The sequence below is a fragment of the Anoplopoma fimbria genome, chromosome 9 (genome assembly GCF_027596085.1).
Source record: "Anoplopoma fimbria isolate UVic2021 breed Golden Eagle Sablefish chromosome 9, Afim_UVic_2022, whole genome shotgun sequence".
Lineage (NCBI taxonomy): Eukaryota > Metazoa > Chordata > Actinopteri > Perciformes > Anoplopomatidae > Anoplopoma > Anoplopoma fimbria.
The window spans coordinates 11,370,403-11,387,604 of record NC_072457.1 but is presented as its reverse complement, the minus strand read 5'-3'; the positions used below and the strand labels follow the sequence as shown (position 1 = coordinate 11,387,604).

The window sequence follows — 17,202 nt, the reverse complement described above, 5'->3', positions numbered from 1 at the left end:
ATTGTAGGAGGGAAGTTAAAACAGGCACATGGCAGTGGAGGAATTCTAAATGGACTCAAAACGAGGGCAGATTGCAGATTAAGTTTGGCAATCTCTACTTTCTTTCCCCTTGTAGTCATCAAACGGTAAAGAAACGTCTTGGGCTTAGGGCTAAGCTCAATTGTCTTTTTCTCTATTTGATGTCCAAAAAACAAATAAAACACACAGTCAAGATTACTTCCACTGTGTTTTTAAACCATGTTTTTTTCTATTTTATGTCTTTTGTATTTTACTTGTAACTTATCTTGTAACAATAAAACTCTCTGTTTGATTGCCATCTTATGGGCTCTGTACTTTCTTTAAATCATTTCATAATCCTTACACTTTTTGCTTTTATTTATGTAAAGCATGTTGAATTGCACCCGTGTATGAAATGTGCTATAAAAATAAACTTGCTATTGCTAAACGTGAAGCCGAAAATCTTGTGTCGTCATGCACAGAATAACTTTATATCAGAAATATTTGCTTTGTCTCATTTGTCATCTGGAAAGTGATATTCTTTCCCTCACTGGTTTTTAAGGAGCCTGAGCTAAACCACTGTTGCTAAGCTCCCTCCTTCCCTCCACTGAGTGGGAGCCACGTGACTCTCATTGAATATAAATCACAAATCCTTCTGAGAGAGGGATAGTTTCTGTGATTCATGGCTTGTATAAACACTTCACTGCATTTCTGACACCTCAGCAACTCAGAAGGAGATTATAAACAATAATGAATGCGTTCTTAAACATGATCTGTGTGTTGTTTTAGTGTTCACTTTCACGCGAAATATGTCTGAGCTTCAGAAGTAATCAATCATGTTTTGCCATGCAGTTTAACGTTTTACTGCACAGAAACTATATTTGTACCTCCCACATCGGTAAGACTTTTATTTTGGTATAGAAGTTTTCTAAAGCCAAAATCAGTCTTTAAAACATTCCAAATATAAATACATATATGGACGCAAACCGGTCTGATTGTCATTGAGCGCCAGCTGCTGCACTCGTACATTCCAGTCAGGAAACCTAATATTGAGCGCGAGCCACTCGGAGCCCTCAGAAGTAGGTAGTGATGTCATTCAGAGCCTTTGGTAGGGTTACGCTCCTAAATGACATTCAGGACCAGCTGTCTGTCTTTGTGCTCCTTGCGCAGACAACAGGGGGCCACGGGGCCTAACCTTTTCAATGACAGCTCCGAGCAGCGAGACCGTCCATGTCTGACAGCCATTTTAGAAGAGGGGTTAACAGCCGTCAGAAGCAGTTGTTTGGATCGCCATGGACCCCATTGAGATTGCGCTATCATGACAGAGCTTTGATGGAGACAAGGGCATTTGTTATGAATTCTTTTCAGATATTGTTCTCATTAAGCTAATTTTAACAGAGGATGCTTTTTGACAAACTCCTTTGGTCCTTTTTTTCTGATGAACCTTTCAGGATTAGACGTGTGACAAAGCCTCCTCATTGTCACAGATCTGATTTAACTGGAACTGACTGGCCGCGATACTTTTTGACACAAGAGTCCTATAAAGGGTAAGATCCTAGCATGACGTTAGGTCACTTTTCAGGATCTGTGAGGCATATTGACTGCCTGCGTGCAGGTTTTCTTCTGCACACATTGTTACGCCTATGTTTGAAAAGACACATCTCGGCTGGCAAAGAGGCTTCTCTCAGTCTCAAATATAGAAACACCAACACTTTTGTCTGCATATTTTCATGTTGACTTATAAGTAACAATCTTTTTTTTAACCCTCGCTTTCAAGAGCTCTAGCTTTAGCTCAACTTTATTTATATATTGACAAAAGATGAGTTTTACTTCTACAATCAGTCGAACAAATAAATCGTTTGTATAAAAACTGTGCAATGAAATAGAAAGCACCACTGTGGACTCAAATGGGGCTTTACGTCTGTGCACATGTTTGTTTTTTTCCATGAAACCTTGTAAATATTGCAATCTTCTTTTAATAACCCAAAGCTGCAACTATAAAAAGAAGTTCTACAAAAGTTTACAGCCAGTTTAATTTCCTATCCTTCACCTGCGCAGGAACTAATGCGCTGTCGGAGCAGCATCAACATAAGAAAGGGCCTGCTCTCACTCTCGCCGGTCTAAAGCACAGACGCTGTTGTGACTGGAGCTCTTGATTTTTTTTTTTTTTTAACTCTTAACTTCTTGTAGCGGGACCGGCGGAAGCAGCATTCAAGAAGATTGTCCAAGCGTAGGAGAGGCGGCCCGGCGAGAGGCGGGAAGGGATGCTATTCGCTGTAGAGCGATTACGTAACATCTCACTTGTGTGTCTCTCTGTGCGGAATGCCAGGATAGTGTTTGTAAACAGAGCGGCCATGTGCGTATGCTCACGTGGAGGAAGCTTTTGAGTCGCTGCCCTCGCTGTCTCACCCCTGAGGTAAACCCTGACATCGATACATGCTCACAGAGCCAGCAACACTCCCTCCGGCCGCGTGCCACTCAAACTGCTTATCACTCGCACTCCATAATTATTACGCCCTGGCACGGCTAACAACGCACGGCCTCGTGGAAACAGAAGGCCACGAGTCATATTTGGGATTCGCAATGTATCTGGTAATTACTGATAACATTTTTGTATCTCAGACTCATAAAAACGTGATTACTATTACGCAATTCCAGTGATGACCAATAAACCAGTCGCAGGCCATAATCACATCAAAGTCTCTTTAACAAAGTCGGGCCTTCATTTGACAGAAAGCCAAGATTCTTGGCGGGGGTTGGGATGGACCTGGTGTTATGATCTGGTATTGAAAACTATTGATTTGGCTTCAGTTAATTCCTTTGATATATTTTCAGAGAAGATTAGCACATACCTCTCCAACCCAAGATGTTTTTTGCAGTAAGTCGGGCCAGGGAAAAGTGAGTGATACACTCAGCATGCTTCAGAACTGATCAGTACATTATGTATGGGTACATTTCTAATAAATATATGAAACTCATACTATACAGCTCATTCAACCTAAATAATGTGGCATTTGGTATGCAGTTAAACTTTCTCTATCAAAACTACACAAATATGTCTGACCTTATTCAACCTTATCTTAATAGTCCTAGTTTGCTTTCATCAACAAGAAAATTCTCACAACTGTGAACTATTGGTGACTTATTCTGTTTTAAAACTGTGTGTAAATGAGCGACTACATAATGGCTCTAAGATTCCACCGCAGAAACACTTGATTGCGGTTTGCTGCTTCTCTCTCTTGCTCTCTACAGAAAAACAACCCCCAATGGCAGACAAGAGGGAAATCAATATTGCAGAAATCAATACAACACTCAGTATCTCGCCATTTTGTCTCAGGAAAGCAGTCCAAGCTATATGACCAGCCAGCAGGTAGTGCAACATAAAATGTCTAACCTGCCACTGGGCTTGCTTCTCTGTGTCATTTGTGCAACAGCCCCTGGGTGGAAATACGATGCATGGGCTGGACAGAGAGGGGTCAAAGGTCAGGGCTTGGGTGAGGGCTTGGGTATTGTAAGTGGACAGCATTGTTTTGGAACGCTATGGCAACTGGACATTCTTCCCAAAGGTGATATTGTCTCTGCCCTGGGAGGGACATAAAGGGGACTTACGGCCATGACGAAGGAGCAATCCAAGCACACGGCTTTATCTGTAGGTGTGGATAGATGAGAAAAGCTATGTGCATGTGATTGATCTATCTGGCCCTTCCCCCACCCAGCCCCCTATAAGCCCATTAATGTTCTGCTGATGTAACAGCAGCCATGCAGAGGCTCGTGGAAACACCTCCAGTAAGATCTTGTGCTTTTATTTCAATTTTTTTTAGAATGTGGCATTGTTATGTAGGTCAGGATTAGCATTTGTAAATCCTGTGTACAGTGCAACTGCACACAAAGGGGAACACAAATTGTACAACCACACCGTGACAACCAATAATAATGTGCTCAGTAGCAAGCAGAGAACTGGGTTACATGCAATCCATTCAAACTATGAAGTAGATAAAGTGTGGAATGTGATGTTTAATAACAAGCTATCCAAAACAGAGCAGTCAATACAGAAGATACAGAACCGCCTTGTTGTTGCCTTATTTGAGATCTGAGATAGTTAAATAAAAAAAATAAAAAAATACTACTAGAATGACTTAATCTAGTCTCTCATGAAAACATTACACAGTGTCTTCACATAGTGAATTTGGCAATGGGATCAACACAAGGACACACAAATCCACAAAAGCGTGCATGACCTGATCTCAAGTAGTCTCAACATACTTTTATGAGTACTATGGAGTACACCCGTGCTTTAGCACTCGTGTTGACTCTACACAGTCAGTGACCATGCTTCCCATATCAAAACACAGCCATGCAATTGCATCACAGTTACAGCGCCATTGTTGGTTCCCAAGTTTCCTGACAGCTCACTAGTAAAATAAAAAAAGGGATTCTCGTCCACTGCAAACAGTTCATTTGCAGTAGAGACTAAGATAATGTGTACTGTAGTGGAGGGGCTGCATACCCAGCCACAGAAATGCAGCACGTAAACATAAAGGTTTTAAAACAAATGCTTAATTCAGGAGGGGAAAGGGAGCGTTTGACTGTGATAGAATAATGTTCTCCTTTGTCCGTCATCATCAGCTGTTCACATAAAAAAAAGCTTGGTGATTGCCTTCAAGTCATTTGACAAGCAACTGACCTTATTTTGAATTCCCTGCCTTCATCTTCTATGAAACCCCTTGTGTGCACATAATTCACTAAATGTAACTGTTAAAAGCCTTAACTTGCAGCTTTAAATTCAGAAAACTGTAAAACAGATTTCCTGCATTGCTCCTGCAGCCAGCTTACAATGTTAAATTACACCGCCCAATGTAAGACACCTGGCGAGCATGCCTTTACTCTGCTTTTTACCTGAGGCCATACTGTGGTTACATTACGACTGTAGTCAGTAGAATACACAAGCCCAATACACAAAGCTGAGTTAGATCAGTTATAATCTAATGGGCCATTCAGATGCTAATCTAACAGTAGCATTTAGTGCATTCAGGAAAAAAACAACAACTAACAACCCATTAGCTATTTGCTAATTGAGATAAGACCTAATGTCCGAACACATCTGAATGTATATGTTGTTATCATGTATTTAACAAATTTATTTCTAAACAAAATTGCATACTAACACAAAACCAAACTGTCAGGTTGTGAAGGCATTTACCTTACTGTTATCACTCCATTATTGTAGTTTACTTCTCTATCTGTGCAAGTCACCATGCTGTTATTTTAAACCAATTCTTTAAAATTATTACAGATCACAAGCAGCCACGCATAGAAAACACAGACACACATTCCTCTGTGTTTTCTAAATAATCTATTTGTCAATAGCTCTGTTTCCAAAAGAACACAACGGTCTGATTTTTGTGACCTTTAGATGCTTGTGCTCCATTAAAAACATACAATCCTGCCAACTATTGGTTTGGTTTAGTTTCTAGAAGAAGTTTAGTCAACTTCTTTGAGAAATAAGATGTTTATTCTTCTGGCAACAATCCATGTTAATCCTCTAGTTAAAAAAAAAGAAAAGAAAAAAACCTGCTACAGAATTGCCATTCTTGTTCCCCCTGTTAATGGTGCAGTAGGATAGAGTTTCATTTCCTTCAGAGCTTTCTGACCTTGTCTGCCTTTACTACACTATGCCACCACATTACTCTTCTCCTTTGCTTCTGCTTGGGATTTGCCTTTGTGTCTGCTTGTCATTCAGTGGTGAAAGCAATGAAAGCTGATTAACAGAGATACACAAAGCCAAAAGCTATTCCAGCTCTACTGCTGTGCAGACACTATGCACTTACTGGTGGACACGTCCAGGTTGGACTTTTACTCTCCTACATCTAGTCTCCCTTCTGAACAGCACAAACAAACACATACACAGCCATGGATATGAACACGAGAAGCTACGGGGGATTACACTGCCTGCATCTTAACCTATTTAATGAAAAATACCATCAATCTGTAATAGATAATAATTACACATAAATGTAAAAAAAAAAGAAAAAATGTATTTCTCCTCTTTAAATAATTACACTCACACAAAAACACACATATTACACAATAAACCATACTTTTAAAAATATATACCTGCTAAAAAAAAAAGCAAGGTTGAAATGTTGAGGAAAGAAAGAGGCATTTAAATTAAGCTTAAAGAAAAACTCCTGGACAAACCATCTAAGTACACTATTTTCTATGATGCATTCAAAGGCAGCAAGAATGTAGGGTTAACACAGAAAGCACAGAAAAACACAGAAGGTGCCTTTTCAGATTCAGCTGGCAAAAAAAAAAAGAAAGAAAATCGTCAGCCATGTTGGAGTAGCTTTATCTAATATCCCCTCCTTATTATGTTGGCTCTTGCTCTTACGGTGTGCTACATTTGCCATACCTCGCCTCATACAAAAGCCCCCATAATATACACCCAGTGTTAAAGGGGAAGAGTCTAAGCAGAGTATTAACACAGTAAGGAAATCCTCACCTCCTTTTTACGTCCCTCCACTTTGTAGAAATTCCAACAAACCGTCTGGATCTCCTCTTTAACAAATCCTAAAGGGCAGCCATCTTGCCTCCTTCTGTTCTTCTATGAAACAGACTATCCTCCACATCAATATTCATGGAAACCAGTCTGACGTCGGCTCTCATCATCAGGAGCCCGGGTGTCGCTGTTTTGCCGGCCTGAGCAGCACATTCATATGTGGCTCTGTTGTAAGGCAGCAGAGGAGCAGAGTAGACAAGATGTTGCTGCAGGTCAGAGGGGGGGGGAGAGCCTTACTTTGCTGGCAAACTCAAATAATCACAAAATCACTTTCCTGCTGAGTCCTTCCCACACAAAGAGACAGGTTTTCTTTCCCTCCTCTGCTCCCTCCTCTTTTTTCTTCCTCCCTCAGCCGCACACAATAGTGAACACTATGATGGCTGCCCTGAAGCACTGGAGTGGATTCAGTGAGCAGGACAGGACTTTACCCCCGGTGCACTTTATGTTGAATATTGTACCGGCCTCAACTGTCTGACTGAAGCCTCCACCCCCTTCCGTTCTTCAGACAGGAAGCCAAGTGACTCAGTGTTTTTCCCTCCTTTTTCGCCCTGACTATCTTGACTTCCTTCTTTCATTTTCTTTCTTTCTCTGTCATTGGTTACAGAACTTCCCCTGTTGTGTAACAGCCCTCATTTTGCAGAACATTACAGCAACAATCTGAGTTAGCCAGTTTGGAGTTCAACCGGTTGAGCAATGCACTTATTTCCAACGGCTGTGTGTCCTATTTCGGCACACCTTTTTCGGCAAACATTTTTAGATTGTAAGACAACTCTCCAGCCTGCATACAGGCAGCATACTTCACTTCATGCGTCTGCCAAGATTCACCTCCTGTTGACGCTGGCCACGTGGGCTTGAAAGAGATAGAGAGAGCAGTCTGGGAGAGGAAGGGACTTTAAAAGAGCGATTTAAAAGACAAATTCAGCCCTTGAAGGTTGTTGGAATGATAAAAACACACTTAAAGTTCAGCTGTGGGTTTTGTTGTGGGTTTCCGTGTTATGTCCTCATGCAGAGCTGTAAGTCTGAGGTTAACAAGGTTTGCAAAGTGAGCAAGAATTTTGACTTGCATCTTTAATATTAAAGGTCAAAAAGGAGATTACACAATCAGGTCCACTGATATCTGTGATACAATTTAGGGAAAGTAAGTTTTAACAAAAAGTTAATAATTAGTAAGTCTTAACATATGGTCACATATGTTTAACCACAATGCTCAATAGTTAACAGCACCCCCATTCACTTTACTATTTAATTACTCTTTTACTTTGCTAACAGCTGGCTCTTGTCTGAAAATAATCTCCCTTTAGCTGCAGTTGGGGCTTAAATGGAGACCCCACCTCTTTCCCAGCGGCCCCTGCCTAGCTGCAGTGACATTTGTTGACTCAATAGTTTCAGGCTCAGAGCAGAAAAGGAGATTTGTTTTTACACAAAATGGGGGAGGGGAAGAGGCAGAGAGAGAGAGGAAGGAGGAGTCACTATTGCTGCAACTCAAGCCCTGTTAAGACAAAATAGAGCCTTTTACATCTGCTCTGCCTTATTTCTTTACATAACTCAGTTGTTCTTCAGGTCTAGCAGGAGGTGGAACTGCCTGTGTTCTTAAATAACATCACACAGTTGCAATTCAGTCAAATTTGGTAATTTTTGCTGCTATCCCTCTTTAAAATGATCATAAAGGAGTATAGACTTAAAAAAGAAACAGAAGGATTTTTAAACTCTGATTCTACTCTGTTAATTGCGAATATAAACATCAGAAATAAGATCCACTGCAGTATACAGCATTAATTAAGTAGCCTACTGTTGTGTAAGGCAAAAAATATATTTATAGTTTTATTTGAATCAAGATATAACAGTTTAGGTGACTGCTGACAGTGGCGTGTTTATGCTTGGCTGTTGTTAATCCTAGTTTGAAAGGATTTAAATCATGTGAACTGCAGCTAATGGTTGGAGAGCTTGTGACCACAACATTTAAATCCCCAGATGAGTTATGAGATCTTAGACGTGAATGAATGAAAAGCCTCTATTTTAACTGCAATCAAGGCATCTCTGAGAAAGGCGGTAAACCTACCAGTGCTCCAAAGAAGTGTCCCAGTGATCAATGCTGCAGGGCTTCACTGGTTGTTTGGACTGGTCAGCTTCCTTCCAGCTCCCTGACCCTGCATCCTCAGGCCGCCGCTGTAAACAAGAAGAAATAACTTGTCTGGTTAGATAACATTTATAACGCACATTGAGGTTTTTGTAACTGCTGTTGTTATAAGATGTATATGTTCAGTTAGCTGCATTAAAGTAGCAGTACATTTTATATTATCAGGCATAAGCATGTGTATTTCTTTTATGTGTTGTTGTTGTTTAAATGAACAGAGTTTGATTTGCAGCCACAGCACTCCAAAAGTGCAGTTAGTGCATCCGTCAGTGCTCATCTTGCTTGCGACTTCAAACTGCTGCATTATCTTCTAGCATGTGTATTTCCAGCGGTCAGGCAGGAGAGCCCTTTGCCGGGCTGCTTCCCCTGGAAGCTACTGTAACTTGTAAATCAGAGATTATCTTGTCGTTCCTCTCACCTTGTCACATTTCAAAGGACTGGAGGCGTGTGCCGTCACCTCGTCTGCAAACACAGAGCTCTGGCCTCGCGTTGACCCAGGGTCATCAAAATTTAGGCACACTTGTCACTTGAATGATTTCACACCTAAAGATAATAATGAGCATTAGAGGCTGTTTTTTCTCTTGTTGGCCCGGTGCTCTTGTTGATTTATGCAAACAAAACAAAGGCAGGAACCTGCACTGGCTCCTCAGGTCAAAGCTCCAGGCCTCTGGTCTTACGATCTGTGTGTCACTATAAGCCATGAGGTGGTTTATAGCCGTCCTCCCTGGAAAGGCTATGTTGTTCTTTCACGATACACTGTGGTAAAGCATTAGCTCACATTATCAAGCTGGGTGGGGAAATCACAGTGTGAAATTAGTCATTCCTTTCAACGTTTTACTTGCAATGTGAAAAAATGCAACTGTCAAAAGTCATAAAGTCTATTGAAAAACAAAACTTAAGGCTGCACAACGATGTAGAAGAGATTAGAGAGCTGAACTACTGTTTTTGCTAACCTGAGATGTGGAATGCTTTTAGACAATGTAAAGTTCTTGGTAACTTGAACATTTTAAGAATTATTAAGCAATATAGTCTGTTTTGAATGAACAACTGCCTCTTTATGTTTTTTTTTCCATGTTGATTTTACCTTCAGGCCATGTCCACACTAAAATATACATTTTTACTACCAAAATAGATCTTTTCCAAAACTATTTATTTCATTTTAGTATGGACTCAAGTTGCTTGTCCGTGGCCATGTGAATAGTTTGCTATTGTTTTGTCATTTCAATGTGAATAGCACTTTCTAAAACAACCAAATATCTGTATGTGTATTGAAAACCCTAATAACCCTAAACACTTTTTTTAATGTTAACAATTTACTGTGAACGTGACCTCACTTTGCTGCCTGGAAAGGTTTTTATATTTGTTGAGAGTAATTTGGTCCTTAATAACGTGGCAACGCAAAGCAGTTGAGGCTGATTTGTGATGAAAGTACTGATTTACAGCTTTCTTTACATTGGTGGGAGAAAAGGGTGACATCTGAGCCACCAGAGCTCGTCGTGAAGCTGAGAAAACCGGCACTTCTCACAAGCAGCAGTGGTGTTAGCACACATCTCACCTGGGGCAATCTAAACAAACACATACAAACTCCCTGTAGGGTAATAACTAGGTATCCTTTGCCTGGGCCAATACACAAGCGACTGACCACAGGATTCCCCCCCTAACAAGATGTCACCCACTGCTGCCCCTCCTCCTCTAGTTATCTTAAAAGACAAGGGAGAGTCGTTAGTGTGGGTCTCACATAGCCTAATTGTTTAAGCCGCAGCAGGGGGTCTGGGGCAGGGTGGTGGGGGGCAGGGGTCTAAAGAAAGAGAGGGAGAGTAACAGGAAAATAGTTATTTTACATTATTAAGCCCCAAAAGGCACCAAATTTGATAATTTTTGGTGCCGTTTCAAACCTACTTCACATTCCCTTCACATTTGTAATTGCAGGACTTTTGTCCCGCTTCACAGTGCCTCTCTGTCTGCGGTGTGTGTGCCATCTAACGATCCACAGAGTTCCTCCCCGGGCACAGCAGGGTTGGACAAGGCCAATCATGGCCTGCCGCTGTTCCCGCGGCGACCAACTGCTTCTGAGAGGTTTAAGAGCCGGTTCCCGCATTCAGGCTGCAGGTGCTTCCATCCTGCCATGATACACCGCCCCCAGCTGAAAACCTCTGTAGGCACGGCCCTCTATTAAGTGCGGGGAAGCCCTTTTTCACCAGGTGTGTGATATAAGCCTCTCACCCACCTCTCCAGCTCTGGAACCCAGAGGGGAATCACCGCCTCCCCGCTCGTTTGGTTCCCTGCCATGAGATGGTCTCTTGTGTCGGTAGAGAATAAAGCCAAAACCTGAAATCAAAAGAGAAAAGACAAAAAAAACTCTGTGGTTGAACAAAGATTTCCCTTTAGAAATGGATATGTAGAATGAAAAAAAAATGTAAACATATTTGCAACTTTATCAGCAGAAATGATCTCTTTTACACTTTCATATAAAAAGTCACATGTCCCACGCTGTTCAGGATTAGTATTGACAAATCGCAGGCTCTTAAAGCACTGAGGCCAACTGTTTGATAACTGCATTCACTGGTGTTTGGCATGGAGCAGATGATGACCCCTGCTGGTGAAGCATGATGACCTACAATGCAGCTGATCCTCCGGTTAAAGAGATTGTGTGCTGCAGTAATAGTGGCCGTTGCAGTTTTCCTTTGCTTTTTACTAATTATACCGTAACTTTGCACCTTGACTTATTTTAGAAAAGTTATTAAATTGTTATTATATTTATCTATTCTTTTTATTGTGGCCCAAGTCTGTATAAAAGTAATACAACTAAAGTGACAGAAAACCGTAGGACTGTTTGGCAGAGGCAGATAGTTGGTTGTGTCGGTTTTATAAAATGAGATGCAGCCACTCCCCGTGCAGACAGCTGGCACTTGACATTTGTGACTGTTAATGTCACATCTCACGACAGCAGCCTCATATCCCCCATACTGTCTAAACAACATCCTGATTCACCATCCTCCTACAGTTGGCCTCTGGTTTTACCCCCACCTGCCTTCCAAATGTCTCAGCGGCAAACACTCTGCTGTAGCAGCCAGAACACATCGTGGTCCCTTTTAATTCCCGCCCAAGTCTATGTTTGAGAAAAGTAAGATTTAAACAAGGGTTAATGGTTTTGAAAGTTCTCTATTGGTTCTATTTTGAAGAACCAATAGAGAGATTAAAGAGATTTAATTCTTTTTTTTTTTCAGTTTGTCATCTATGTGTCTATATTATTAATAGTGTATGTGTCCCACATCAACGAGTAAAACAAATCTGACGTTTTGCTGTTATTCGAACACAGGAGTATTGTTTTCAAAATAAGTAAATATTGAACTTTTGCACCTATAGCTCAGACACTGCATGGATTCTATAGATATGACGGTAGACAATGCACAAGCTCAAGATTGTTGCTCAACTTGTTTGTCAGCCTGGAAGGATGCACAACCAGTTGCAGGCAACTCAACAGGCTGCCCAGCAGCAGCTGCACCCTCATTGCTTATCTTTGCAATGGCAGCTGAGACGGTCCTTCCAGATAGCACAGACATGAAATCATCCCTTCACCTGCTCCGGGATTGGTTCAGCATGACAAGCACACAGCGCAACAACTGCCCTCCGGCCTGTTGTCTATCACCAGACAAACCTCCCTTCCTTTGAACTGCTGAACCGTAAAACACTTAAACCTGACAGGAAATAAAAACAGATAAGAAACGCAATGGTATGATTTTAGTCCAGAAACAGTGTGAGGGGATTCAGATTAAGGTTAATCCAGAGAAGAATTCACCCAGACGGAGAGAGACAGTCTGGCATTAAGGTAATTAAGGTGATGTTTTGCAGCAGCAAAGATGTGCTTGTGACTCAGAGTATGTAGCCGAACAGCTGTGCCGTGACACATGAGCCCCCCCCTCCGCAGCCCATCACTGATTGTGGCAAGTCCTTGGCTGTGACCTTGCTCTCTCTCTGCCCACGCTGTTTTGAGCAGGAGATGGTTGACGATCAATTTCAGCTGCGAGAGCGCTGCGGAGGAAGGCAGCATATGGTTAGGCATGATTTACGCACAAACACGAGCGTTCCCTGATATGCAACACACACACACACACACACACACACACACACACACACACACACACACACACACACACACACACACACACACACACACACACACAAACACGCTCCACTCACAAACAAGCACTTATATAAATGATCATGTTTTGTGCTGCTGCAGGTGTTACTGGTGAATCAGTAATGGTGGTCGCAGGTTTGGGGTTTAGCAAAGAAAGGATGAAAGGGGGAGTGGCGAGGAGGTAAAGCCTGCGGCCAAAAATATGGGAGAAACTTATTTGCTCCTATGTAGATTGAAACAGGATTTGCATGCTGTAATTGTTTCCTGTGTTCGTGCTGTCCATTAAAATATTTATTTTATACATGATTCGAATAAGTAAGTGATGTGGGAAAAAAATCCACGCTCCTCGTTCTGTTTATCGGTTCCTCATCATGAATCCTACTGCCCGTCACCTATCAATGATTTCCATTTGACCCTCGGTTTATTCCCTAGTTCTGGACTCCATTCCACCTCTCTATCTCCAACACTCCTTCCAACACATCATTTTAATCAAATCATTTGTATATTCGTGTGGCATGAAAAAAAACATGACAATTTCTTTGCTTCTTTAAGGTGCAAGATACGAGATAGAGAGTATTTCTTCTACAATGGCGCTATTAAGCGGCATTATTAGCTGTATTCGCCATATGACAGCACTGCAGAGTGGTGGTCGTGAGCCAACAGTTGAATGGACATGCACTAAGATGCACTAAAAGCATGCACGACCGGCCCAGCTATGTAAACAAAATAAGGAAGCTCGGATAACAACACACACAGAGGGAGACTGACTTCAATCTCTGCTCAGGTAGACATTACACGACTATATCTTTACACAGATAATCGTTGTTTTCTGCTGTATTGATGCTCTCAGTGTTGTATGTTGTTCCTTTAAGCAGACACTGTGAAAGGTGTGTAAATCCTTCAGATGTGTCAAATCAGAATCTGTGTGTTGTGCTCTAACCTCTGACCTTCAGTTACCATCCTGCACAGCAGAGGTTCGAGATGACTCATAGATTATAGAGTGCTTAATGTCTGTAGAGCTGTGATGTTTTCCAGTTCTCTGATGTGGTTGTGATAAAAGCGTAGTCTGGGTGAGCTTGACCTCCCTTACAGTGAGGTCAAGCAAACGGGGTATTTGAGCTGTGAACACAATCGATTATCTTCTGGTCAGGGTTGAGTCATGTGACTGGTACAACCCCTCTAGAAGGAATCTTAGAACAAGTGGTGTTGACCAGATTAACCAAAGAAGAAGAGCTCAGCAAAATGGTGTAAAAATGATGTGTTAAATCCGTGATTCAGAATTGTTCATAAAATCAAAATTTTATTAAAGGGGCAGTGTGTATGATTTGGTGGCATCTACCTATGTCACCCTTATTTGTCCAGCTTTATTATCTTGTTCCTAACTGTTATTCTTTTTCTGTCTAAGTACATCAAGAGATGCAAAAAAACAGAGTCAAATTCCTTGTATTGGCACATGCATGTAAAATAAATAGGAATCTGATTCTAGCATTGCGATTACAGGTTGCATCCAACTAAAAACCCCTCTGCTCACTTCTCCCTTTCCAAGACTGTGCTGACGTGAGTGGCCGAGTGCAAAACCGTGGTAACGCCGTTTGCCTCGCTCAGAGGCGATCCTTAAAACAGTAACGCTACTTCAGGAGCAACAAAAGTCAGAAAGAGGCTGGCGATAACACGGTTTTGCACTCTGTGGCTCACGTTGCAGCGGTTTCACAAGCGTGTCGGAAACCTGCAGTGGCCTTCAGGTAGTGTAAAGTATAAACATGGTGGTGGCAGACTCCGGCCGAGGACCGACACCATATATGGATATGAAGGGCTCATTCTGAGCCAACAAAAACACAAGGATTATTAGTTTCAGGTGTTATGCATTAAAGAAAACATAGTTACAGTGGCGAATTCAGGCTGTCTGAGGGGCAGGGGCAACATTTTATTTAAAAAGAAACCAGCGTGCAGAAAGTTTTCTAGTATGTAAGGCAGCTTAAATGGCACTGCATCACGTTTTCCCCGTTTAAGGGCAACGATTAGTGCACTTTCTCTCGTTTTCTCTACTTGAGAACCCTAGAGGGAACTTCATGATCTATTATCTAGTGGAAAGGCACCATAGAGGCCACTCTATCATGTTTATCTACCATAGGGGCATCAAAGAGGGCACTTTTGCTGGGTTTCTTTCAAACAAGTGGCACCAGGAGGGGGCGGTCGCCACCCTCTAGGTCGCATTGCATAGTTATGAAATTACATTCCATTTCTGCCAATAAATCCCCAGAAACGTTGGACCTTTAAAGTAGGTTTTGATGCGGGTACCAAGAGGAAGATAAGAGTTAAGTAAAGTGTTATTCTGAGACATTCTGTCTTGGTTTCAATTGAGGTTGCGATAAAAGGGGGTTTCACACTTCTGTTTTCTTATTTACTTTTGTTGAAAAACCCGAACTTATGATTCTCAGAGCTAAGATCACAGGTTAGTCTAAGTCTACCACTGCTTAGCTGTCTGACCTCTAGTTTAGTTATATTGTGCTATTCATATAGTATCCAGCATGCATGGACATTTAAGACACCAAAAATACTGTTGCAGTGGTGAATCATTTGTAAGACAAGAACTTAACTCTCTTAAATTCTGATCCACAAACGTCTCTACGCTGTCAGACATGTAATAGCAAAGCAACGATAGAGCAGTTTCGTAAAGTTCTCTTTCCCGCCTCTTAGAATACTTTATCTCCACAAAAAACATTTGACAGCAGTGGGCTTTCAGCTCACTTTTACAGAGAGCTTCACCATAATGATATTTTTATTCTGGGAGACATAGCCTAAATGATTTCATGTGCTAATGCAATGGGCTTGGCCATCCCCAAGGCAACAGCACTGGTCTCATTAGGGGTTTCTAGTCATGGAAGTGGTGAAAAGGGAAAAGGCGCTGATGGGGTCGTTAATTACATCATCAAAGAGGTGTGTCTCTGCTCTCTCGTTATAACTTAAGATAACGCAAAAAAAAGCCTCTCAGTTATGGGGGAGGGAGGGTATATACAGGGAAAAGTCAGTTAGTGTTTGCATGAATTTCCGTTTTTTGTATGTAATTACTGAGTCATAATGAATTTTACATGTCTAAGAAGACAATTTAATTTTGCAGCAGTTAATTACATCAGTGGCATAAATTGGATTTATTCTAGCAAAAGTATAAAACATTAGAGATAAAAAAAATATTTTAGCTTATCTGTTGCACTTAATTTACACCCTTCTTTTGTCATCAATATGTATTTAATAAGAAAACTTTATTAATGGCTTTTTACCTAAATTCACATAATATATAAATATAAATATATATATATATATATATATATAAATATATATATATATAATATATATATATATAAAAATAATATATATATATATATATATATATATATATATATATATATATGACTCTTTCTAACCACAGGGGACACTATAAATGCTTTACTATAAATCTTACTGATGAATTTAACTGCTGGATGATGAGAACAGTACAGATTCTAGATGGTGGTCTGTGGCTGTGATATACATTACATACATTAAATGTCCACTAGAGGGCAATGTGTCCAATGCATTCAGTCTGATGTCACAGGTTTCATAAGGGCGACAAACCACACAAAGAGAAATGACAATGAGTCCGTTATTACACTGGGTGCAGATTAGAAGAGTGAAGCACCACCCCCCCAAAAAAAGATCATTACCTTGATATGAAACTGCTTTTTTTCAGTTCTCCTTCAAGGTGTCATATTATTTTTTGCCACTGCTCTCTGCACCTGATTATTGAGCCATTCTACGGTAGTGTTTTTTACAGTATGCACCTTGCAATGTCATACTACAAATTAAATCCAGTAATCACCAATCATCCAGTGGATGATTTATTAATAATCAAAATGTAAAAAAAAAGAAAGAGGACCATAAGCAACAAATATAATGTTGTTCTTATAACATCTTAACTTGTTTATTATGTTAGAAGGGTCTATTAATATGAAGTCTGGGCCATAAAGCATTTAGAAAATGGCATTAATGAAAATCAGATGTATTGAAATAATAATCAATACGTTTTATTTTCTAAATATATTTTTTTCCAACAAAGAGGAAGCTGCCTGTGTCCTCTTCCAGTATCTTTTCCTATTCCTCTCTCTCTCTCTTCTCTGTGTTGCCTTCATTCCTCCCTCCCTCCCTCCCCCCCTCCTGTGGGATCATGGGAATTGTGCAAGTAGCGTGGCGTTCCACGCTCTGCCCGCGGCGGTCCAGGAGGAGGCGTGCAGTAATGACCTGCTCCTCAGCTCGCTCGCCATCATCGCCCTCACAATTAATTCCCGCCTCGCGTTCCTCTGTGGTGGCGGGGTGGGGGGAGTGTGGGCTCCCTCA

The 17,202-nt window shown here is 41.1% G+C and overlaps 1 protein-coding gene across 1 annotated transcript in view; it reads right to left on the bottom strand.

Moving 5' to 3' along the window:
• tet2 (tet methylcytosine dioxygenase 2) overlaps nucleotides 1–9,408 on the bottom strand; it is a 31,766-nt gene extending 22,358 nt beyond the window's left edge. The window contains exons 1-4 of the mRNA XM_054604398.1: nucleotides 9,324–9,408; nucleotides 9,109–9,233; nucleotides 8,616–8,722; nucleotides 6,500–6,762 (exon numbers count right to left, since the gene is read on the bottom strand). The gene's annotated coding sequence lies outside the window, so the exon portion shown is untranslated. The remainder of the gene's footprint in view (nucleotides 1–6,499; nucleotides 6,763–8,615; nucleotides 8,723–9,108; nucleotides 9,234–9,323) is intronic.
• Nucleotides 9,409–17,202: the final 7,794 nt, after the last annotated feature.